Source organism: Dermacentor silvarum, chromosome 2 (genome assembly GCF_013339745.2).
Source record: "Dermacentor silvarum isolate Dsil-2018 chromosome 2, BIME_Dsil_1.4, whole genome shotgun sequence".
NCBI lineage: Eukaryota > Metazoa > Arthropoda > Arachnida > Ixodida > Ixodidae > Dermacentor > Dermacentor silvarum.
Window position 1 is genome coordinate 176173449 of NC_051155.1, and position 24562 is coordinate 176198010.

At 44.7% G+C, this 24562-nt stretch overlaps 1 protein-coding gene across 2 annotated transcripts in view; it reads right to left on the bottom strand.

Moving 5' to 3' along the window:
- Window positions 1–22725, bottom strand: part of LOC119442190 (calcitonin gene-related peptide type 1 receptor) — a 335667-nt gene extending 312942 nt beyond the window's left edge. For both annotated transcript variants that reach the window (XM_049661951.1, XM_049661950.1), the window contains exon 1: window positions 22219–22725. The gene's annotated coding sequence lies outside the window, so the exon portion shown is untranslated. The remainder of the gene's footprint in view (window positions 1–22218) is intronic.
- Window positions 22726–24562: the final 1837 nt, after the last annotated feature.

Below are 24562 nucleotides of genomic sequence, written 5' to 3' on the forward strand. Positions count from 1 at the left end.
AAGCAGTTTACAAGAGGGATCAGTTTTCTATTCTGAGCACTGTGAGCACGAGTATTTCAGTATATACTTCTATGGCAGAACGTGCCCCTGGGCATGATGCGTTCTGTCTGCATATTAATTACGATGCATACGACATTCAGCGACAGCACCCATTGTTAAGCACCGTAGATGCATAAAGAAGTAACCATTGTGCTTATATTAATAAAAAAAAACAAGAAGGCTACGCCGTTTTATTGACACAGCCTACAACAAACATGCAAAATAGAAGACCAACCAACAAAGCGACGACTATGGATATGGACAGTGTAGGCCCAAATTGCATGCGACCTCCAAAGGATTTGTCGAATTCTGCGTTTGGTGTTTTGGTTATTTTACTCATGAGATATTTGGCTGGAACAAAATGTTTGCATCACTATGGGAACGTTGAATTACCACCTGCGTAGTGCACTCAATAAGAAAGATGAAATGCTAGCGACCATTTTATCGGGTAGTAATTGCGTGTACCATGCTTAACAGCATTCTTGACAGCTCTCGAACTGTGTGAAGTAAAATGTATTAGTGGGACGCTGACCTTGTATAACACTATGTAATGCCTTCGCAGGCCGTGTGACAGAGCCCGCAGAAACAGTTCTGTATTGTGTGTTTTCATTTTCTTTCTTTTCTTTTGCTCTCATCTATTGCATCCCTTTACCCCTCCCCCTGTACAGGTTAGCCAACAGGAGATAATCTCTGGTTAACCTCCCTGTCTTTCCTTTGTCTTTCTCTCTCTCTCTCTCTAACTGCTTTAAGGAGTACGTTTACTATTCCAGAATCGAATCAAAGTTTGAGAAAGACAGTGGGAGTACACTTGAGGTACGAGAAGTCTTGCAAGTGTATGGAGTTAAAAACGCGAGATGTTACTGCGCTAAAAGGAAGTCGCCGACACTGCATGCTTTGACTTTTCGCGAGAAAATGTGAAAATTTCTATTGGTCTGCTTTAAGACAAAAACAATGGTTTGTTAGGCTTCCAGAATGCGCCCGAGAGAGCTAATCGCTTAGCGAGCGCACTTGGTGTTAGACTGTACCTGCACGTTTTCTAGGTATGAAGATGTTTCTTCAGTTCACAAATTGCTCTAGCAAGGTAAAGGAACTTGAGTAGCGCAAGTACGTGAGAAGAATACAATGAAAGACAAAGCGGTAACTTCCATCAGGTTGTAAGTTAGCGCTCTGTCTTTGCTTGTATTCCTCTCACGTACTTCTCACGGCTATTCAAAGTAATTTACCATTCTATACCAACAGGACCACATTGTTGCGGTTGTGAGTTCTAGAAAGCATTGCAACTATTGCAGAAGTTTTGAGAAGCTATGTTCCTACGGATCTGAAACCTCGCGCGTGACTCAGCGGTTTAACAACGTTACATATAGTAGGCTCTCGGGGGGGAGTGGTCGATAGAATATCATAAAACGCTGCTGCCTATCTCTGTGCCAACGCAGACGAAAATACGTAATGCTGAACTCGTTCCCCGAAATAAAATTGCCTGCGGGAGTACATAGGGTTAACTATTGAATTTGTTCGCACTTGATGCAGGCAAACATCATGTAAATGAGTAATCAATCAAATGATCAAAGAATTTTCTTAGAGTAGCGCTGCCTTTCATATTCTTAGCCAATACGTAACTTTGGCTAATATGTACTAAACCACCTTTCCAACCCGTTTATTAGGCCGTGTTTCGCTCCTGCCAGTCGCTACATCGTACCGACGAACCTGTAGACCAGTCATCCATAGCTTACGACAAGATGTTGTACTAGTGTGAGCTAAGACAATTTTCCCCCCCTTCTGATGCTTAAACAAACGCCAGTTCACTTTCAGCGTCTCATACCATGAAGGCAGACAGATGTACTGGCTGAATACTGCTCTGGAGTCTAATTTCCATTGCATTGGCCACAGGTTGAATAGAAACGATTATTGTACCAATCACATACACGCACAAAAACTAAGAAACCGCTGTTAACGAACCAAGTATTGAAATCAGGCAATGTAAAGTTACAAAGGTACAGGCGCATTGAATCAGATTAGCCAAATTAATTACGAATTTATAATAACCAGCAGCAATCAGCAAGAAGCTATACCATGCACAGAGAAAACGCAGATGTGCCCCGGGTGCAGCCACGCACATTTGCTCACTTTGGGCGGCGCTCAACGATTCCGATTGGGAAACTGAATTGGCGGCCTTGGAAGTAACATTTGTATCTGTAACGAGTTCGCGAATGCGCCACAGGATAAGCCAATATTTTCGAAGCCCCAGCCACCTGCTTCACTCCAGTGCTCTGGTGAAAGCAGAACGGGCTATGCCGAGTCAATGCTACCTTAGAATGCGGCAGAGCGCAACCACCTGCGCCGCGCTTGCACTTTCTCTTCGGGACTACACTTAAACGCGGGAGCACAGTCATCATTTCGACGTGTGTCGGACGAGTGACGCAAACAAAGTGAAAACCTCTGCGCCGTTAATTCTCAAAGCGCACTCTATACAATGAGTATTGAAACCAGGGAATGTGAAGCATTTATGCGTGACAGCAGGTGACAAATGGGAAGAAAGTGAAAGTGTGATTCAGAGACATCTAATTAACTTATTGAGACGAATGATGCAATGATGATTAACAATTTTAATGAACGAACGAGGGGAACGACTGCGAATAAGAAACCGAAGTAGCACGTGGTATAGCTGGAAACCATGTTAGTAGTAATTTCGTTTTGTTTTCTTTTAAGCGAAGCTGTTAGTGCGACTGGAAGCGCTCAAGAACGTTATAGGCTTGCTCTCACGGTTTTCTGAGAAAAAAAGGAAGTAACGTGGGCTTTTACGAAGTTTATATTTTTATGAAATGTGGTATGCGTTAGGGAGGACTGTCACCTTTCGAAAAGTATGTTTATAAAGGGCTAGAAGAAATTTATATTAGACGCTCACAAAGTTTTCCCGCTCCAAAAAGACGGCAGCTATTGCACATTTAAAAACAAAGAAAATAAAATGGGGCCATGTTATGAGTGACGTGTGCCGTAATAAAGGTTTAATCCGTGTAGAGTCATATCCCTTATTTTTGTAATGTAAGCAATACTTTCACGTTCCTTGCTTTGTAAGAAGTGTTGAAAGTAATTACAGAACTCTCGGTCTATCCCTATTTCTAGCTGTTAAAAGAGGTTAGTAGAGCGCTTCGCTGGTGCCCGTGGTGAAAAAAAAGACGTACATTGTTTATGTTTATTAAATGTAAGGGCCGGGTTATCCGTGATGTGTAGGAAAGGATAAAGGTGTGTGATGTAATTGTGGCATTTGCAGTAAAATATGTACGTGAGCAATCGATAGCGCTTATAAGTGTGTTTTACGAACAGCCAAGAATTTAAACCCTGTTGGAACCATACGTGCCACAAAGATGAAATTTAGTGCGAATTTGGGGTTTTCTAATATTCATCATCATCATCATCATCATCATCATCGTCGTCGTCGTCGTCGTCGTCATCATCATCATCATCATCATCATCATCATCATCATCCTATATTAGTGTTCACTGCAGGACGAAGGCCTCTCTCCCTGTGATCTCTAATTACCCCTGTCTTGCGCTAGCTGATTCCAACTTGTGCTTGCGAATTTCTTAACTTAATCACCCAACATAGTTTTCTGCCGTCCTCGACTACGCTTCCGTTCTCTTGGTATCCATTCTGTAACCATAATGGTCGACCGGTTATGCATCCAACGCATTACATGGCCTGTTCAGCTCCATTTATTCCACTTAATGTCAGCTAGAATATCGGCTATCCCCGTTTGTTCTCTGATCCACACCGCTCTCTTCCTGTCTCTTAACGTTAGTCCTAAGATTTTTCGTTCCATCGCTCTTTGTGCGGTCCTTAACTTGTTATCGAGCTTCTTTGTTAACCTCCAAGTTTCTGCTCCATATGATAGCACCTGTAGAATGCAATGATTGTGCAATTTTCTTTTCAACGTCATGCAGTGGTAAGCTCCCAGTCAGGATTTGGCAATGCCTGTCGTATGCAATCCAACCCAATTTTATTCTTCTGTAAATTTATTGCTGATGATCAGAGTCCCCTGTGAGTAATTGACCTAGATAAACGTACTCCTTTACAGACTCTAGAGGCTGACTAATCCTGAATTCATGTTCCCTTGCCAGGCTATTGAACATTATTTCAACGCAACAGCGTTAAGGGCCCCGTGTCGCAGAAAATCCGGCGTCGGAAACCGGCATCGGCATGCGATGTCGGTGGGTGGCACAGAAAATCTTCCCAAACCACGCAGGCCCTCCAAATATATTTAGGTACATGTATATGCCATGCCTTCTTATATGACGTGCGGTATATGCGGGTTATATTGCCACACCATTCTATCATGAATGTTGCTCATACCTTGTCTTGCATTCTTGGCAAAGCTATTCCTCGGAATTTTGAGAATGACAATCCACAAACAAATGTCATGAAACAAGACACCCACAGCGCATGCCTTTTATATTAAATCTTCTCAGACTGAAATATTAAAAGTACGAAACAAAAACGGAAATCTGAAAATTATGCAAATTTTTGTAGCGCGGCTGTGCAGTATATCCGGGATCGTCCCACGCAAGAGGCCGCGTTTCTACCAGAAAGCTGGCCTTCGTGCATAGCCTTCCCAGCCAGGGTTTCCCGGTAACCATTACGGTTGCTTAAGCTGCTGTTGTCGGGAGGCGTGAGAAGCAGTCAGTGATCTTCCTAATTTGGTAGCACCTGGACTAGTATAGCCCCACTAGCTCTCGGCGATATATTTTTGTGCCGGCGTTAGGCGCCACTCCCTGCCTTAAAAATGTAGTTGACTGGAGGAGGATTTCCTGCGAACTTCAGATTTGAAGCCAAGTGTTCTACCTCTGCTTCACGCCACCACCTATCTAACGGTATCGTGACGTGAAATGTGCGCAAATAACTACTGCCCTCCTAAAAAAAAATATGAACACGCTCTACGAAAGCGTTATATGCGGGCATAAGGGGCTATAATGTGAGCAATGTTTCTAACATATCAGTCACATGCGGGCAAGGTTCTTATCACATATCTTTATATTAATGCAGGCAGCTGAAATGATCGTAAGTGCGCGAAAGAACCCGCTTCGCTGGCAATTAGATTGTAATTCTGGAAGGTTGCACCAGCCCGCCATCTTTTATTCTTTTTGCATGCTTCATAGAAAAATTTAGTATCCATCTCTTCAGCAAATACCAGAATGTTTCAATATTTCTTTGTTTACACTAAAGCAGGCGCGAGGTCTTGCTATCAGAGATAGTGTTAATAAAGTAACAATTTAATTTAAGAGGTTTAACTCCCAAAGAAACGGAGCCGCTATATGAGTTTTATAGATGCCGGTGGACAGCGGGACCAGAATAGAACAGTACATTGCAGAGTAAGAGGACATTGATTGACTGATGGTGTTCGAGTCTTTGACTTGAAAAGTGTTTACAAAATGTACCACTTTTTTGTTTAAGCAATATATTGCACATAATAGGCGGATTATATGAGAAGCATCAGATTTTTTGATTCACAAGAAAAAAAATTATTGAAAGACTTTTGGAGCAGCGCGGAAATGACGGAACGATGACAGACAAACACATGGGCCAACAACCCTTCTGCTAGTAAAAGAGATCTGATTTCAAAAGCGGCTATCCCACAGCACACGCTTTAGGGTTCGAGCGTAATTATATGAGCAGATGATCAAGAAATCGAGAGCATCGAATAATATGACGAAATGACGAAGCTTCAATGCTCGGCGCCAAACTGCATTGAGGAGCACTGCAAGCGCAGTATAATATTCTGTTGCCTGCACGAGTACGGCTCGGGATTAGTATAGTTGTAGGATAATTAGGGTTAACGGTTACACCCTTACACCCAAGAAGGGTGTAACGATATGAGTTATACAGAGATTTGCACCATTTTTCATTTTAAGGGTGTAAATTATTATACAGTGTACGTGCAGTGGAGTCAAGTAGAGAGCTCCGTGGGCTCTCTGCCTGTATATATTCGAACCGAAAGCCTTTACACGAGCGTTCTTGCGTTTCGTCCCCACTTGAATGCGGCCGCGGAGCACGAACTGCCGAGCACGAACTCGCACTTTCGTGCTCGGAAGGAGGACGCCACAGCAACCTATATATATACCCCGGCGGATTATGTAAAATTGTGGAAAATGTGTTAACTTCCGCGTGCTCCTCTATACGAGCCTTTACTTTACCTTCACGTCTATCGAGCAACGGAACCCTGCTATTGTTCATTATAAGGCTGAACCCAAAAATTTACACTTATATATAGGATAAGCAAAGATGGTAATGAAGGGTAGCTAAGTCATTATATACGTCTGGTCCTATAGCGCCGCCTCTAAAACACAAATATACAGTGACAGGTTATCCTGGCCAAACGAAGGGTGCAGACTATACATATAGTCTGTGGTCAAAACTAGAAGCTAAAACGGAGGGCAAGAGCAGCAGTGCCCCCTTTTTTTTTATTTTTCTCCTGGTGTCACAGACACTAGAGGCGGCACTTCTAGCAGGCATGCAAAAAAAAAAAAAAATGGTCTGTCGCGCCGTCTTTTTTTATTAGCTTTCACTGCACGCTCTGGGAGGGTGTTAGGTGTCTCGGCGTTCGGCGTGTCGGGAGGAAGCGCCGACTAGACGGAGGCGCATAGAGTTCAAATAAGTGGCAATCCATCTCAGTGGCCGAGATATCGCAGACCAGCATGCTATATGGGCACGTGCTACCACTGGCCTCGAGACGCCCGCTCTGCTGTTCAAGTCTTTTGTGTGCATGCGCTGTTGCAGTACGTCTTAAGAAAAAAAAAAACACCTGAGCGACCATGTAGAAAATGTGCAATAGGCGTTCGATATGACGCGCCACTTTTGCTGCTGTTTGTGCTGCCCACGGTTATCTCAGTCTACTTGTTAGAGCATGAAAAACCAGCACGCGTCACAGTGTGACCATCGAGTGCGCGCGTTTTTTTTTCGTATGCATATTTTATTATCTGTAATTATGTCGCATTTATTTTTATGTAGCTCGGTATTCTCGATAGCTTGCACTGCTCAATGTGCGTATGCATAGAGAGCTCTCACAACTACGTGGTCTGCGAACAAAAAAAGAAACACAGGTCACCGATGAGACTTTGGTGTACGTAGGTTGCGCTAGACCATCTCTCAGATGCGTCCTTGCACATTTCTGGCCTCGAGACGCCCGCTCTGCTGTTCAAGTCTTTTGTGTGCATGCGCTGTTGCAGTACGTCTTAAGAAAAAAAAAACACCTGAGCGACCATGTAGAAAATGTGCAATAGGCGTTCGATATGACGCGCCACTTTTGCTGCTGTTTGTGCTGCCCACGGTTATCTCAGTCTACTTGTTAGAGCATGAAAAACCAGCACGCGTCACAGTGTGACCATCGAGTGCGCGCGTTTTTTTTTTTCGTATGCATATTTTATTATCTGTAATTATGTCGCATTTATTTTTCTGTAGCTCGGTATTCTCGATAGCTTGCACTGCTCAATGTGCGTATGCATAGAGAGCTCTCACAACTACGTGGTCTGCAAACAAAAAAAGAAACACAGGTCACCGATGAGACTTTGGTGTATGTAGGTTGCGCTAGACCATCTCTCAGATGCGTCCTTGCACATTTCTGGCCTCGAGACGCCCGCTCTGCTGTTCAAGTCTTTTGTGTGCATGCGCTGTTGCAGTACGTCTTAAGAAAAAAAAAACACCTGAGCGACCATGTAGAAAATGTGCAATAGGCGTTCGATATGACGCGCCACTTTTGCTGCTGTTTCGAGTGCTGCCCACGGTTATCTCAGTCTACTTGTTAGAGCATGAAAAACCAGCACGCGTCACAGTGTGACCATCGAGTGCGCGCGTTTTTTTTTCGTATGCATATTTTATTATCTGTAATTATGTCGCATTTATTTTTCTGTAGCTCGGTATTCTCGATAGCTTGCACTGCTCAATGTTCGTATGCATAGAGAGCTCTCACAACTACGTGGTCTGCAAACAAAAAAAGAAACACAGGTCACCGATGAGACTTTGGTGTATGTAGGTTGCGCTAGACCATCTCTCAGATGCGTCCTTGCACATTTCTGGCCTCGAGACGCCCGCTCTGCTGTTCAAGTCTTTTGTGTGCATGCGCTGTTGCAGTACGTCTTAAGAAAAAAAAAACACCTGAGCGACCATGTAGAAAATGTGCAATAGGCGTTCGATATGACGCGCCACTTTTGCTGCTGTTTCGAGTGCTGCCCACGGTTATCTCAGTCTACTTGTTAGAGCATGAAAAACCAGCACGCGTCACAGTGTGACCATCGAGTGCGCGCGTTTTTTTTTTCGTATGCATATTTTATTATCTGTAATTATGTCGCATTTATTTTTATGTAGCTCGGTATTCTCGATAGCTTGCACTGCTCAATGTTCGTATGCATAGAGAGCTCTCACAACTACGTGGTCTGCGAACAAAAAAAGAAACACAGGTCACCGATGAGACTTTGGTGTATGTAGGTTGCGCTAGACCATCTCTCAGATGCGTCCTTGCACATTTCTGGCCTCGAGACGCCCGCTCTGCTGTTCAAGTCTTTTGTGTGCATGCGCTGTTGCAGTACGTCTTAAGAAAAAAAAAACACCTGAGCGACCATGTAGAAAATGTGCAATAGGCGTTCGATATGACGCGCCACTTTTGCTGCTGTTTCGAGTGCTGCCCACGGTTATCTCAGTCTACTTGTTAGAGCATGAAAAACCAGCACGCGTCACAGTGTGACCATCGAGTGCGCGCGTTTTTTTTTTCGTATGCATATTTTATTATCTGTAATTATGTTGCATTTATTTTTCTGTAGCTCGGTATTCTCGATAGCTTGCACTGCTCAATGTTCGTATGCATAGAGAGCTCTCACAACTACGTGGTCTGCGAACAAAAAAAGAAACACAGGTCACCGATGAGACTTTGGTGTATGTAGGTTGCGCTAGACCATCTCTCAGATGCGTCCTTGCACATTTCTGGCCTCGAGACGCCCGCTCTGCTGTTCAAGTCTTTTGTGTGCATGCGCTGTTGCAGTACGTCTTAAGAAAAAAAAAACACCTGAGCGACCATGTAGAAAATGTGCAATAGGCGTTCGATATGACGCGCCACTTTTGCTGCTGTTTCGAGTGCTGCCCACGGTTATCTCAGTCTACTTGTTAGAACATGAAAAAAACCAGCACGCGTCACAGTGTGACCGTCGAGTGCGCGCGTTTTTTTTTTCGTATGCATATTTTATTATCTGTAATTATGTCGCATTTATTTTTATGTAGCTCGGTATTCTCGATAGCTTGCAGTGCTCAATGTGCGTATGCATAGAGAGCTCTCACAACTACGTGGTCTGCTAAAAAAAAAAAAAAGAAACACAGGTCACCGATGAGACTTTGATGTATGTATAGGTTGCGCTAGACCATCTCTCAGATGCGTCCTTGCACATTTTTTTTCTTGTCTGCTCTGGTTCATATTTAGGTCACGCCCTAAGCCTTGGCTGTCATACGACATCCACGATCACCGTGAGATGAATTTATTTCGTTTTCGTGGAGATGAAAAAATAAATGCTACGAAAATGTAATGACTGTGTGCTTTTTGTATACCTCATATGTCATAGTTGACAACGCCGTGAAAGAATGCTACCGTAGTTTCCTAGAGCGAGGAAAAAAAAAGCAGCCGTGTTTCTCCTGTGCAAATAACGCCTGACTTAGCACTTCTAAAATCTTGAGAAAAACGAAAAAGAACGGAGAATCATCTGGTTGAGTTTCTGCATGAGAAATCGTCAGACGGCACTCTTGTGGAAAATGCAGACCTGCGTCACCGGAAATTTGAACTGTTTAGCAGTGTAAAACGGTGGTCTGTCCATCTCGAAGTTCACATGCGATGACGCAAGAACTGGTGTGGGAAACTGGCTCGGGAACTGCGCCCGGAGACAGTGCCCTACGTCTGCCAAATAATAAATAAATAAATAAATAATAAATAAATAAATAAATAAATAAATAAATAAATAAATAAATAAATAAATAAATTCTGTTGCTGCCTGTATGCAGTAAAGTATACCTTCTGTTGTGCGTTTGACAACGACTGACCACGACTGGAGAGTGAACACTATTGTTCCGCCCAATTTATAACCCTTTATAGCAACGAAATTTCCAAAGTGACTCTGCACGATGGATGAAGCCCACAGTCAAGTAAGATCATGCACTATGCCTTCAAAACTTTCGACAATGACTCTCTCTCTCTCTCTGTATATATACATAAATATATTAAAGCGAAGCGTTGTATGTCTCATTGATTCGTCCGTGAGCGCCGAAAGCGCACTGCAGAAAAGCCAACTTACACAATGGAACTATCTGCACATCTGCGCACACAATCGTAGAACACTACAGTTTACATACGCAGTTGTACCGATAAGAAAAATGGGAACTGCAACGCCACGCTACCCAACCGAACTGTATATATCATATCTGCATTGCAATCAACCATCTTTCTTTGAGAAAGGGACTTTGATATATATATCCATTATTTTGATTGCCGTACCCATGTACACAGACACAGTTTCACTTAAATTCCTGAGCAGCTTTTATTTGTTCTCGATATTATGCCCTGCGTTATCCCTCTTCTGACAATAAGTTGAGGCCACGGGAAGGCAGGTATTTCTGCCGATTTGAGTCTACACAGGCAGGCTCAGGTTTTCCTAGTAAACAAGTTAAACAGAACTCATGCCTAGTCATTTCAAGCGCCATGGTTTCCCAATTCAGCGTAAATTGAATTATCTCCTACGCGCACAGCTGAGCCTGGAAGCAGCGTGCAGTGTATACCAGTATGCCCTTCTGCGAACTTCAAAACTTTCTTTTAAAAAATAATACGCATATGCTATGAGCACTTCGGAGTTCGCAATTTGCCCTATATCACATGACTCATGAACTACTGATGTTATGAAATAAGAACTGCGGATTCAAACGAGACTTGGTAATGTCGCAGACCAGGACGGCATCAAGCACCCGATCTTGCATCCCGGTGAACACCGTGCCACTGAACTAACCGCAACGTGCTTGCACCGGATGCTTTTTCACGCTGGAGTCACAACGACCATCGCAGAACTCCGAAAGCGCTTCTGGGTGACGAAGGCAAAGCAGTGCAGGAAAAGAGTGATCAGGCGGTGTACTTGGTGCGCGCGCTTAAGGGCCAATGGCGTCGCTACCTGTGGACCAAGTGAATGTGTCGAAACCGTTCGACATGGTTGGTGTGGATATTGCTGGACGAGTAGGATATACCTGGAAAACGAGCCTACACAGAAATCCTGCATCGTGGTGTTCACTTGCGCGGTAGTTCGTGCTATTCACCTAGAACTTGTCTGGCGCTCAACGGCCGACAGCTTCTTAGAGGCTTTTCGGCGTTTTGTTGCACGCCGTGGATTTCCTGCGGTGATTTACTCTGACAATGCTCTGTGCTTTAAGCGTTGTTCTTGTGAACTTAGAGCTGTATAGGAGACATTTCGTGGAAGTGAGGTTGGCGATTACCTGTCAGCTCATCGCCTTACGTGGAAATTCTCTGGTGACCGTGCTCCTTGGTGGGGTGGATTTTGGGAACGTACGTAGCGATCAGTTAAAGAGAGTTTGAGGAAAGTGCTAGGAAGGTCACTTGCAAGGTCACTTGTATATTATGATCACATGAGCACGGTCCTAACAGAAACAGAAGCGATCCGGCCACGACAAAGGTGTCGATAAAGAGCGTGCAATTGTTTTTCAGTGGTTGCCGGGGCACACCGGCATTCCTGGTAATGACTTCCTCGACGAGGCCGCCCGGTCCGCTCATGCAGGAGGGTGAACAATTGCGATCCCCCTATTCAGAACCAACGCTGCAAAGAAACTTCATTTCATGGCTAAAGCTATGATAAAAAAGTATTCTCTTAACATCTTGAACTGTTATCTACATACACTGCATCCACCCTTTAAGCTACAAGCACCACCAAAGTTTCCCGCTCTGAGACGGCATTGTAGTGCCGCCTCTGGCTCGGTGTGGTACTTACACAGGCTTACTCGTTCCACATCGGAAAGGGGGACCCATCCAAGTGTGACTCTTGCGGAAGCACCGAAACTATTGAACACATTTTGGGTCTTTGTCTGTGGTACGATATCGAGCGCCAGCCTCTCCGGACAGCATTAAACCCGCTGTACGGTAAACCCTTTTCGGAAACGAACATCCTTGGGCCGAGGCCGTGCACGCCGATGGCACAGAAAGCAACCATACCATTGTCCCAGTGCCTCAAGTAGACGGATCTCTGCGACCGTTTACAAACTTGATGCGCGCATTCAAGTGTGCGCGAAACTAGTGTATTTCTCTCTCCCCTCTCTCTTTCAATTCATCTCTACATCCCCTGTCCTCCAGTGCAGCGTAGCAAACCGGACGTGCATCTGGCTAACCTCTCTGCCTTTCCTCTCTTCTGTTTCCGTCTCTCTTTCTATACCAGCGGATTATGAAATGCAATGGTACTCCATGATGATGCGCACGGTGGGAACAGCGGCGATGAAGGTAGACTGCGAACATTGTGCTGCTTTCGATATCTTAGACGCCGGTATTTCTATGTTACGAAAGCGTAATACGGATGCGAATCTACCGCAATACGCGGGGAATATGTAGGTTCGGCTTCCGCCTGCGGTAGCTTGTCGTTTTGTCCACTTTCATTTTCGCTTTTGTGTCTACATTTCTGATAAACCAAACAAGTAATTTTTCCTCTGCTTTCCGTGGCTTCATTATTTTTTTCCTCGATACTAACAAAAGCTAACAAAAAATTCGGCCTCTCGGATCTCCTCATTTCTCCTCACGGGAACGCGTGCCGGAGCATATGCAGGGAAAATTTGCCTTATACCGAATATCACTATTATCAATAGCGAATAACGAGCCCCTGATATTTCGGTATTCGCTTGGAGACTCACTACGTAACATCAGGGAGGACGAGTTTGCCAAGAGAAGAATTGCTTATTGCCTGATTACAGGTCGGGCAATCTCGCTATTGTGTCGATGCGCGATTGGTATACTGTTGCTTACGTATTACTCAATACCACCACGACTGCGGCTCAGCCACTAATTTCTCTGTTGCATGGACAACAGTTGCAACCATGGTTAGGTCAACCAGGAGATAACCGCCGATAAGGTAGAGTTCGTTCTTCTGTCATTACAGGAGTTAGTTGCACAAGACAGTGACACTGTGGTTTAACCCCCTCTGCGAACTTCATAAGTTTTTATACTAAATAAACTGTGAAAAAGAGATAGAGAATCCAACTTCGTTGATGGAACTTCTTATGGTGTTTTCTTTTTTATTGCGATAGCAATTATATGGGCTCTCCAAAGCTGATTTGGCGGCGACGTCTCCGTCGCTTTCGCCGTCACGTGAGGTTCCGTATGATGTCAACGGCGATGAAATCGTCGCCGCGCGCCGTATGCTGTATGTGTGAGTGAAAGGGCGCGAGGGACACGCGCTTTCACTCGCACATACAGCGTTCGGCGGCGCGCGGCGACGATTTCATCTCCATTGACGTCATACGGAACCTCACGGCGACGGCGACGGCGACGGCAACGGCGACGGCAGAAATCTGCTTTGGAGTGTCCATATAATTGCTATCGCAATAAAACGTTGCGAGGCGAGAAGGTGGTACAGACTTCCGACGCTGCTCGACGAGTGTCCCGTTCTGATCTCGTCGAAAACCTCCGAGCCGCCCCCAGAGGCACCGGCAACAGTCACCAAAGCCGCGCGCGTTCGGTGCGAACGCGGGCAAAACGCCGACGGCGTCGACAACAGTTCTACGCGTTGCTTGTGCTGCTGCATGTCCAAGTTTATACAGCCGATAAAACTACTATCCTTACTCCGTATAGCTCTCTACTATTTGCTATCGCAATTGATGCTTCACCTTTCGGGTGAAACTGCGACATTTTTAGATGCGAAGCATCTTGTGGTCGGGTCTCTGTCACTCCCTCCCTCCCTCCACCGTGCGGCGTCCACATCCCTACTGTGCATGCGCATCCTCCTCCCCCTCCTCGTCTCATCTCCCCTCCTCCCCCTCCTCTCCTTGTCTCATCTCCTCTCCTCTCGGCATTCCTCCTCTCCTCTCCGACGCTCCTCTCCTCTCGGGATTGCGCAACGAATGGCAACACCTGCGGCTCCGCGCGCGATAATGCGAAGCAGCTTAGGTTAGAGACGCGACGGTAGGCGCCCCAGAGGCACCGGCAACAGTCACCGACGCCGCGCGCGTTCGGTGCGAACGCGGGCAAAACGTCGACGGCGTCGACAACAGTTCTGCGCGTTGCTGGTGCTGCTGCATGTCCAAGTTTATACAGCTGATAAAATTACCTTGGGTCGACCCCATGGCTGCTTCGCATACTACTCAGCGTTCCCCTACGGGAAGATGGTGTAATTTTTTTTTGAAGCGAAGCTTTCTTTTCGTATTGAAAACGAAGTTGGTGTACGCAAGTAACGTTTCTTGCCGAATAGACAACTCATATATTCCTGAATATTGAACAACAAATTATAGTGCCAATGAGCACCCCCGTGTTATGCGCAATAAAAAGATAAATCTCGGCACAAAACACGCAGTACGCATAATGTCGGCTCATAGGTGGCTCTAAAGCGCACATACCTCCTAATAAAATATCGCATATGGAATTTTGTCTTTCGTTTTCTTAAGTTTGCTATATTTCGGCGACCACATTCCTTCGCCTTTGCGCATCTGCCACTGAGTGTGTGCATATTCATGACTGATCCCATAGAATGGGTATGCTCCCCTGTGACACAAACGGTATAGAAGCCCTAATGGATTTGGGTATGTGTTGTACTTCTCTGACTATGTGCCACCAAGATTATTTCGTCGGCAAGCACCATGAATCACCTTCATCGTGGTGACACCGAGATCTAACATGCAGCTACAGGCGATGAAGGCCGTGCTCTTCTCATTCGCTAATGTTGCTTCGTGTCAGTTAAGCTTCGCGTTAGTTAAGACTATAGGAATGCCTTTTATTTAGATTTTTTTTTCATTTTATTGAACTTGCTGTGTTTTTCACAAGTATTTTTGAGCGTTAGATATGTGCACCGCTTCTAAACATTTATGTTTGTTTTGTTTTCCATGTCTTAAAGCTAATAAAATATCCGTAGTCGAGGTGAAACACGCACATATCTCCGACACGCTATATAGATAATGTATGTTTTTATAGGTTGCGTCATCTAAGGTGATGGTTCTTGTCCCAGCTGAAGAGTGGGTTCAGCCAAATTAACGCCAACGTACTCTCAGCTTGGAATACCGATGTTCGAGTTCGGAATTCAAAAGGACGTTCTTCAAATCAGCGATGCTGAATGCTTTCGGCACGTAAGAGCAAGCTCTAATGGAACTTGTATGCAAGCTCAGCGTCAAAGCCTACTGCGACCGGTGGTTCCAATTTCCTGAAATGAGATGCTTCTATTTGTTCGCATCCCTGGACTTAGGAAGCACTGTGTGCGTTTGGGCGTAGCTGGAAATTCATTAAATTAAAAGTTTTGGATCACGACGTTCTTAGCGTTGGGCGAGCGGGTGGACGAATGATTTCGTGATTGCAGCTTGCTACGTCGACATCTTCCAACGGGCTTGCTCCCTTCGATTATACACTGAGTGTATAATCTACGCCTAATTCTTTTTACCAGGAACACAGCTTAGCTTAACCTCAGTACCAATGTTCCCAGAGTTCGCGGGCCCCCGGGACAGCACGTTCAATTTATTTTTCTTCGCTAGCGCATACGGTGGCAGCGCGTCGAATTCACCGTACATGTAATGAGGCTTCAGCTCAGTTTACGATGAGCCAGTACCTTTTGCGAAAAAGTTTCTTCCGAACCTTCCAACAAGACGTGTCTCGCCGCACAAGATTTTCAATTTCTCTCTCAGTTGAGGTTTAAAATCGTAGGAACTCAAATTTCTTCGCAGAATAAGTGAATATTTTCGAGAGAAGGTGCCATTTCACCCAAGGCAGGTGATTTTCACGTTTCACACTTCAGGATGTTACAAGCAAGAACAGTGACCTCCAAGGCAATTGTTTGACTTCCGCAACTAACACTTTATGAGAAAAGTGGAAGCTTTCCTCAGCATGCGTCTTTCATCGTAGCGAGCATCAAACGAAAAAGAAACCACGCAATCTTCCATGCTTGAAGTCCTTGTATATTTGTGCGCGTTGCAATATTAGTTGGCCATATAACGTCTGGGTCATTATGCATTTTATGGGCAATCCTATCACCTGTCTCCATACGTACTCGTGTGTGTGTACATGTGTGCTTGTGACTGATAATCGTCGTCATACTTTAACGGAATATGGAATGATAAGAAGCGGCGGCCTACTGCTTGTTTAAGAAGAAAAAGAAATGAACAAGTGTTCTCTGTTTTTTTTTTATGGCCACGTTGATCTTCAAGAACTACCCCTAACCATTGACGAAATACAACCTCAAACTTCAATGCTCTCTTTCTTTTTAGAGATTTCTAAGCAACGTAAATTGGTAGCCCGCCGTGGTAAGACGAAAACACGCGTAGTGAAATGTAAAGAAAGTGCAATGGTAGCTTACAGCTTCTGCACTATTCGTAGCTATTCCTCGAGACGGCATCGGTGATCCGATCATTTCGATTAAAGTGAGCAACTTCATCATCTGATTGGGGTGTTAAGTGAACATTTATTTATGTTTTAAAGCCCGAATATTTCTCAGGAAACACTGCCCTAATTTGAGGAACCTTGGCTGCTGCTGTCTTGCCAAAGAGCTCACGCGCAGAAATTAATGGAAGTACTAACTATATATTCAACTAACTAACTAACTAATTAACTAACTAACTAACTAACTAAGTAAGTAACTAGCTAGCTAGCTAGCTAACTAACTAACCACACAACTAACTAACTAAGTATTAAGGAATTAATTAAAATGCGTGCCCGACAGCTGGATCGAACCTCTATGTTCCAGCTCCACGGTTCGGCTCTCTACCCAATATGTAACAATCGCGTGCATAGGCTTCTCGCGAAAATGCCTAGTGTACCCTTCATAGGATTGGTGCGCGCGTCACATCGCATAGGAGCTATAGGTACGCTCATTAAAAGTGCGTTGCACAAGCATTGCATGGGACATAGTGCGCCGACCATAAACATTGCACGAGATCACACGTTGCGTGGGATGACAACAATGACAATTGTACACATCGAAAGTTTTACAGCGTTTAATTAACCGATTCACCGAAGGCTTCGCTTCTCATATAGATTGCAACATTGGCCGTTGGATCTGGATAATTTTTCCCCAATGAATTTAACGTACTCGTCAGAAAAAAAAGGCCGTCGCGTGAGTGTTCTTGTCGAAGTTGGATGCACGCCAGCTACGCTGAAAACGAACGAAAGACAACAGCTAATCATGCACGCGCTACTCGAATCTGACAGACGGGCGGAAAGCGCAGGATGGCGTGACGTACGACATCCGTTTCGCATCTCGCTACACTCTCTTGTGGGTCTAGTATTAAACAGGAAGTGAACAATTTTGAATACTCGCAACGGAACAAATCTTTATTCTGTTCTTTTTTCCTACATATCTAAACGTTTTTTATTTTATTCCCCTTGAACACGACGACCGTGGGTGCCGATCATGCATGGCCATTAGTTTTCAACGCCATTGACAGGGAGTTAAACGGCCTGAAAGTTGTAGCCGGGAATGCGGTTGTTAACGGAATTTCGTGTGTTGTCAGGACTGAGCTCTTAAACAAGACCTGAGCCAGACGGAGCAAGCGTGGCGCAAGCCACGTGACACCGTCGGCGCCGTTCTGGTGGAAGCGTAATGCTAGAATGAATGGCCTTGTATTAAGACGTCGGTGCATGGACAAGAACACCGGTTAATTAAAAGTAATCAGTAGCGCAACCCTAAGGGATGAAAATAGAAAATCTGGTAAATTGGTATAAGTTGACCTTTTTGAAATGTAGTGATAAAAAAGAGCCAAGCACAAGAAAATAGGAAGCAATCACACGATCGCTTCACTACAACATCGGAGCTAGACATCGTAAAAGGATCAACAATTCGCAAAGAAGACAAGTGGCGCAGCATCTTAAATAATTTAAGAGATCCAAAGGCCTTGCACAAGAAGTGTCTTTCACCGCAAAGTCACATAAGGTAGACATGCCGTATCGATGTATATTTTCAGAACGCGGTACATGGCAACATGAGGCGTCGGGTTATTTGCAGTGCCACTTGTCATGTTTTTGTCGAGTTTTTGATCCGTTTACGGTGTCTGGCTTTGATGTTGCAGTGTAACGAAAGTGTGTCTGCCCCTCTTCTCTGATGTCCGTTTTTTTTTTTTATTTGCTACAGCTAGAAATGGTCAACAATTGGATCCCTCATCGCCGAGCCTTAGTTTCTGAAGCATCAGCGAGTTAGTCAACTCGAACACCAACTGCCCAAAAAATGGCATCTCGAGAACCGTCAAACTACAGTAAAGTTTTGAAGGCGTGTGGAAATTAAACAAATTTGCCGCCATTGTATAATTATTACTGTGCAAAGTTAAAAAACATTTATAATTTCTTGGTGGACATTTGCTACTTTGGGAATTATCTATCTATCTATCTATCTATCTATCTATCTATCTATCTATCTATCTATCTATCTATCTATGTATCTATCTATCTATCTATCTATCTATCTATCTATCTATCTATCTATCTATCTATCTATCTATGTATCTATCTATCTATCTATCTATCTATCTATCTATCTATGTATCTATCTATCTATCTATCTATCTATGTATCTATCTATCTATCTATCTATCTATCTATCTATGTATCTATCTATCTATCTATCTATCTATCTATCTATCTATCTATCTATCTATCTATCTATCTATCTATCTATCTATCTATCTATCTATCTATCTATCTATCTATCTATCTATCTATCTAACCGCCTACGTCTTTGGGCTCTCATGGACGTTTCGTTAACTTGGTATGTACCAAAATTGGCATACTATGACAAGAGTATAAGACGAACATAAATTATATGTCATGACATGCGTGTCATGTAGGTCATAAACAGCCGCCTACGACTTGGTGCTCTCATGGTCCTTTGGTTAGCTTGGTAGGTACCAAAATTGGCATAGTATGACAGGAGTGTATGACGAACATAAGTGATAGGTCATTACAAAAATGCCATGACATGCGTGTCATGTAGGTCATGACAATGACCCAGCGAAAAAGTTTAACACTAAAAAACCAATCAAATGGGTTCGGACGTGGGTACTAAGTGAAGGAATCACTACATGATGCTGGTTGAAGTAATAGTCATGAGCATGACTCAGCAAAAAATGACAATGACTCAGCGAAAAAAGATTAACAGTCAAAAACCACTGGAATGGGTTCGAACGTGGGAACTAAGTGATTTAAACACAAAAATGTTGTGGTAGAAGTCACGGTCACGACCATGACTCAACAAAATAAGAATGACAACGAAAAAAGATTAACACTCAAAAACCAATGGAATGGGTTCGGATGTGGTACTAAGTGAAGGAAAAGGCACTTAGGTGTAGTTAAAGGGACTCCTGAGGACTCTTGACATGAATGTCATGACATTGGTCTCATGTAGGTAATGAAAGAGCCGCCTACGTCTTGGTGCTCTCATGGTCGTTTATTTAACTTGGTAGGCTCCCCGCACACTGCTTCGCATAACATCGATTCCCACAGAGCGTGGTATCTGCCGGCTTTTTTTTTCTTTAGTTCTTTGAATTTCAGAGGCCTCGTGCATTTCTCCGTAAAAAAAATGTTTTAGAGCTGCTATCAGGCTCCGGTGTTCATTCGGTTGAGGTTTCCAAGCTGCTTTACAGAGATAATAGCTTCAGCAACTAAAACTGAAAGACCCAACAGGTGCCTCTTAAAGTTCTAAAAAAAAATATCAGGACCATAGCTCATGAACAAATTGTATAACGAGGCTGTTGTGTCATCTAAAAGAATTCCTCGACGGGCAAATGATTAGATGCAATGCCTACCGAACAGTGTACCGAAAATGCGACTATAGGCCATAGCCGTTGAACCACAATGGTCGAGTTTTATTGGCATTCTTTTAAGTTTACTGATGTTTACTTTTCCTGAACGAAGTGAGCGGTTTGTAAGCGTTCAGGGAGCTTCATATAGCGCCTTTCAGATGATGTATGTGAGTTCAGTTTCTTTTTGCTTTGTTCATTTCGTATTTGCCATGACATTATTCGAGGTATAGTGCACGACGCGTTCAACATTTCGACACTTCTTCACCAAACTATGCAAGAAAGACTAGATCCTGTATTCGCATCGAACTACAAAGTTCTCAAAAAATAAAGGCAGAACAAAACCGTGGGCTTTGCCCTGACTTTGACGCTGCCTTATTGAATGTCTCGTCCCCGTTAGCCGTGCAAGCAAATTGTGGGCATGCCACGCCAATTAGGTTCTGCGATTACAGAACCTGTCATTCCTGCGTTAGCCAAAAAATAATTATGAATATAATCGAACGTAGATTCATGCTCATACTTCTTAAGTCAGCATCGCCTTTCACGACAGGCCTCACGTCTGCTTGACTTGGTTAGTGCTACGTTGCATCCTGCGAAGTAGAGATAAACTCCGACTGGATAAAATAACAAAAACTTTTATTCTGCAAAACAACCTTTTATTCGTGTTCTAGTTTCAAATATCAAGAGCACGCGAACCCAAATTAAAGTATTTATGAGTTGTCAGGCCCTGCAACATATATTTTTCTCTTTTACACTGTTGGAGCTGCAAGCTTCAGACTGTCTACTTAATATAGCACGTGACAATGAAATCTTACACTCGCGTGGTAGTTTAATTGCTTCCCGGACATGCTTGCAAGAATTAAAAAATATTGACTGCACAAATACAATACAATAAATTTAATTTCATGAATGGATTTGGCGGGAGTCGCTAGCTACCTGCAATGCAGTGAGCATCTAGTTGCGCTTGGGAGGTGGCTGTTTCTCTTGCTACATAGGCAAAGTTCTTCATGAAATACGTTATAGATTGAGCAACGACTGAACGGCTATATATATTTTTTTTCTTTTTAGATGGATGCATTCGACACGGTGAAATGGGCCCTAACTATCGCGTGGATTATTCTACTAGTAAGCAAGATTCAGCAGGTTAGAGTTCGTACCAAGTGAAATCTCACGCTGTAGGAACGTACGTCAGTCAATTAGGACTTTAAGTGTAATTGAAACAAATTATGAGGGGTACCAGCGCTCCAGGTTCGCCTTCTACACTATCATTTATACATGTTGTACCAAACTGACGTCTAAAAATGACGACTAATTTATTATATGATGAAAAAGTAGAACACCGAAACAAAAAAAAAAAGAGAAAAAATCATTTTATGAAAAATCACAAGACATTCCGGTTCCCACACAGGAGGCTTGTTCACAATTGTTCACAATGCTCCATCACGGAGGTGGACAAACATGATCCCGTTTCAGGTGATCGCTTGGTAGGAAAAGCGATAGACCCCACAAGAACAGACGTAGTAGCACAGGTTGCACAACAAAAAAAAAGTATGTTGCTGCATGCCCAGTAACGCTTTGGGTAAGACGATGAGCAGCCTATAATGTTTAAAAGTATGTTAAGAATTTAATTTAGCGTTAAGTATGAGAAGCCCTTACCGAGAACCCACCCACTCTACAAGATAACATACAAGAGCATCGCTATATAAGCCTCGAATAAACAAATAGAGATAGTCGAACTTTACTTATTGTGATTACTCTAGACACTCCTGTAACAAGAACTACAAATTTGGTAAGTGCCGTCCGAAGGGCCTACACCCGCTGAGACTGAAGTTGAACATAGGAACGACTGTCAGCGTCTAAGTATATTTTATGGATGTCGAGGAAACGAATAGCCCATTGCATATAAAAAAGTCAATCAGAATGTGCATCGCACGAGAGGTCATTGCATACATACAAAAAAAAAATTCTGCCAGAATAAAAAAACGTGAATCGAGCCTCACGAGAAAGGAGCCGTCATCCAACGTGCACTAGACAAAGCACGCGCAGACAGCATACGCGTGAAAGTCTTTCAACTGAAACCTCGTACATTGCATCGAATCACAGCGTCACGCCGACGCTATAGTCTCGGCCATATATTCGCGCGAAAAGATGCATTCATAGTACAAGAACCACACAGATGTTTTGGCAACACTCACCGATATAAGCTTGAGCGTAGCAACACGTGTGTCTTTCTAGCGTTTTCTCCGTCACTTTCGCGTCAAAGTCCACCGTCCGAACACCAACTTCCGGGCCAGTTCGGGAACTCTTCGATTTCGCCCGCGCACAGGAAAAAACAAACAAACAAACAAAAAAAACCCGAACAAGAACAATAAATGTCCAACAACTTCTTGCTCTTTTGCCTTTCTCAGTTCATGCTATTAGAACGACTGCGAACGACAAACTTCGACGCCCTGCAGCGCGGAGGAGCGCCAACAAGAGAGTTGTTCCTCACTTCGTGTCACGGCCGCGCCCGGCAATCGTGCTGGTACGGTGTTTTGACAGCGACGACTGCGGAGAGGTGCCGGGGTTCCAACGACGAATTGCCGCTGCCGAAGGGGTCACGTCGGCCTTGCGTGTCCGTGCGGCAGAGCGGCGGGCCACGGTGGGAGCAGCGGAGCTCCTGGGAGGCACGTGCGAAGCGTCCGGCGCGCGAGCATCAACTGATCGCGGGCGGAACACCCACTCCGCGCTTTGCCGCCGGGAGCAGCCACCGCGCCCCTTGTGCGGCTCCTCTCTCGCTCGCGCTCCGGCGCGCGCGCTTCTCGTTTACGGGGCGCTCGCTCGGCGGCTCGTACGTTCGAGAGTCGCGGGAAAGCTTTGCGCATCAATCGGGGACCACTCGAAGCAAAGTCGTCAGAGGAAACGCTAAGGAGAAACACTAAATCAGTTTAGAATAATAAAGTGTACGTCTTACCAAAAAAGTTCAACTTCTGAAAATTTCGTGGTAATAAGTTCTGTATACATTAGCAGAGAAAAGTAAAAGTCTAATTTCAATTTCTTGAAATTCCGCACCGAAATCCCGGCTCCGCCAAGTTCCTGGGACGCCACGTTATTTTTTTTATTATTTCGGTCGTTGTGGCCCAGAAATGTCCTTGAAAGTTTGCTAACTTTAGCCTTTGGCTCTTTTAGAATAGGACATATTTGATTTTAATAGCCATAAACAATTAACTAGGTCTGAGCTGACGCCGTCAAAATCCACGACGTCCCGGCGAGCTGATGCGGCAACTTCTAGACGACGTCGGCACACATCTCTCGTTTGTGAGTGTTTTCTGGCTTACCGAGACTTTTTGTCACGGTAAGGGTGGCTTTTTCTCTTTTTTTTCGTGTTGCAGAATGGTAATTAACTAATACAACCTTAATAGTATTTCACTTAAATGTTCCTTTAGCGATGCTATAGATATAACGCCAATCGCGAACACTTTGTAATTAACAGAAAATTGTCATGAACATACCTGAGTATTGTTAGAACACTGAGATCAGTACTAGATGCGAGAGCATCTTATGCTCAGGGCAGTGTCCGTTCCGCGGCGTCCGCACCCATACTGCGCATGCGCAACTCTCCCTCATTTTCCTCTCCTACCCAGGTGTCCTCTCCTACCCTCATTTTCCTCTCCTCCCCTCTCCCCCGTCTCCGCCACAGGTGAGGCGCAGCAAATCATTGCATATAACTCTGTCTCTTCATCTGTCTCTCGCTCTCTAAGGGTACGCCGGTAGGCGGCGCAAGTGTCGCGGCGCAGAATAAAGCGCGCATTCGCTGTGCTTCCGTCATTCTCTCTCTGTGCAACGATGTGCAAAACGACATGAACAACGTCAGCGTCGGCGGTAGTTGCAGCGGCAGCACCACCGCCGCGGAGCAGAGGAAGGCTCGGGAAGCCGAACGTAAACGTCAGCGTCGGCAAGCGGACCCCGAACTTCGGGCCAGGGAAGCCGAACGTCAACGTCGGCAGGAAACTTCTACGGAAGCTACACGGGCTCGGCACGCCGAAGTGGAACGTCAGCGTTCCACTTCTCTCACTCTTTCATTGGGTTGTGTTGCCAAGTGAAACGAAACGGAAACTCGATGCGCACCCCCCGCGATGCTTTCGCATCCCACCATGGTTGCCCGTAGGATGAGATGATGTGATTTTAGATGCGAAGCAACTTATGGTCAGGGCTATGTCACTCCCTCCCTCCCTCAGCCGTGCGGCGTCCACACCCGCACTGCGCATCCTCCTCCCCCTCCTCTCCTTGTCTCATCTCCTCTCCTCTCGGCATTCCTCCTCGCCTCTCCAACGCTCGTCTCCTCTCCGGATTGCGCAACGAATGGCAACACCTGCGGGTCCGCGCGCGATAGTGCGAGCAGCTTAGGTTAGAGGCGCGACGGTAGGCGCTGCATACTCCGCTGCGGGGCGCCACTACCGGGCCGTTACCCCTTCTCCCCCCTCGCCTGATCCTGCAACCCAGCTGCTCACATCGTTTCGAGAAATCTAGGCATATTACCGCGATGGTCGTTGGCTTTTT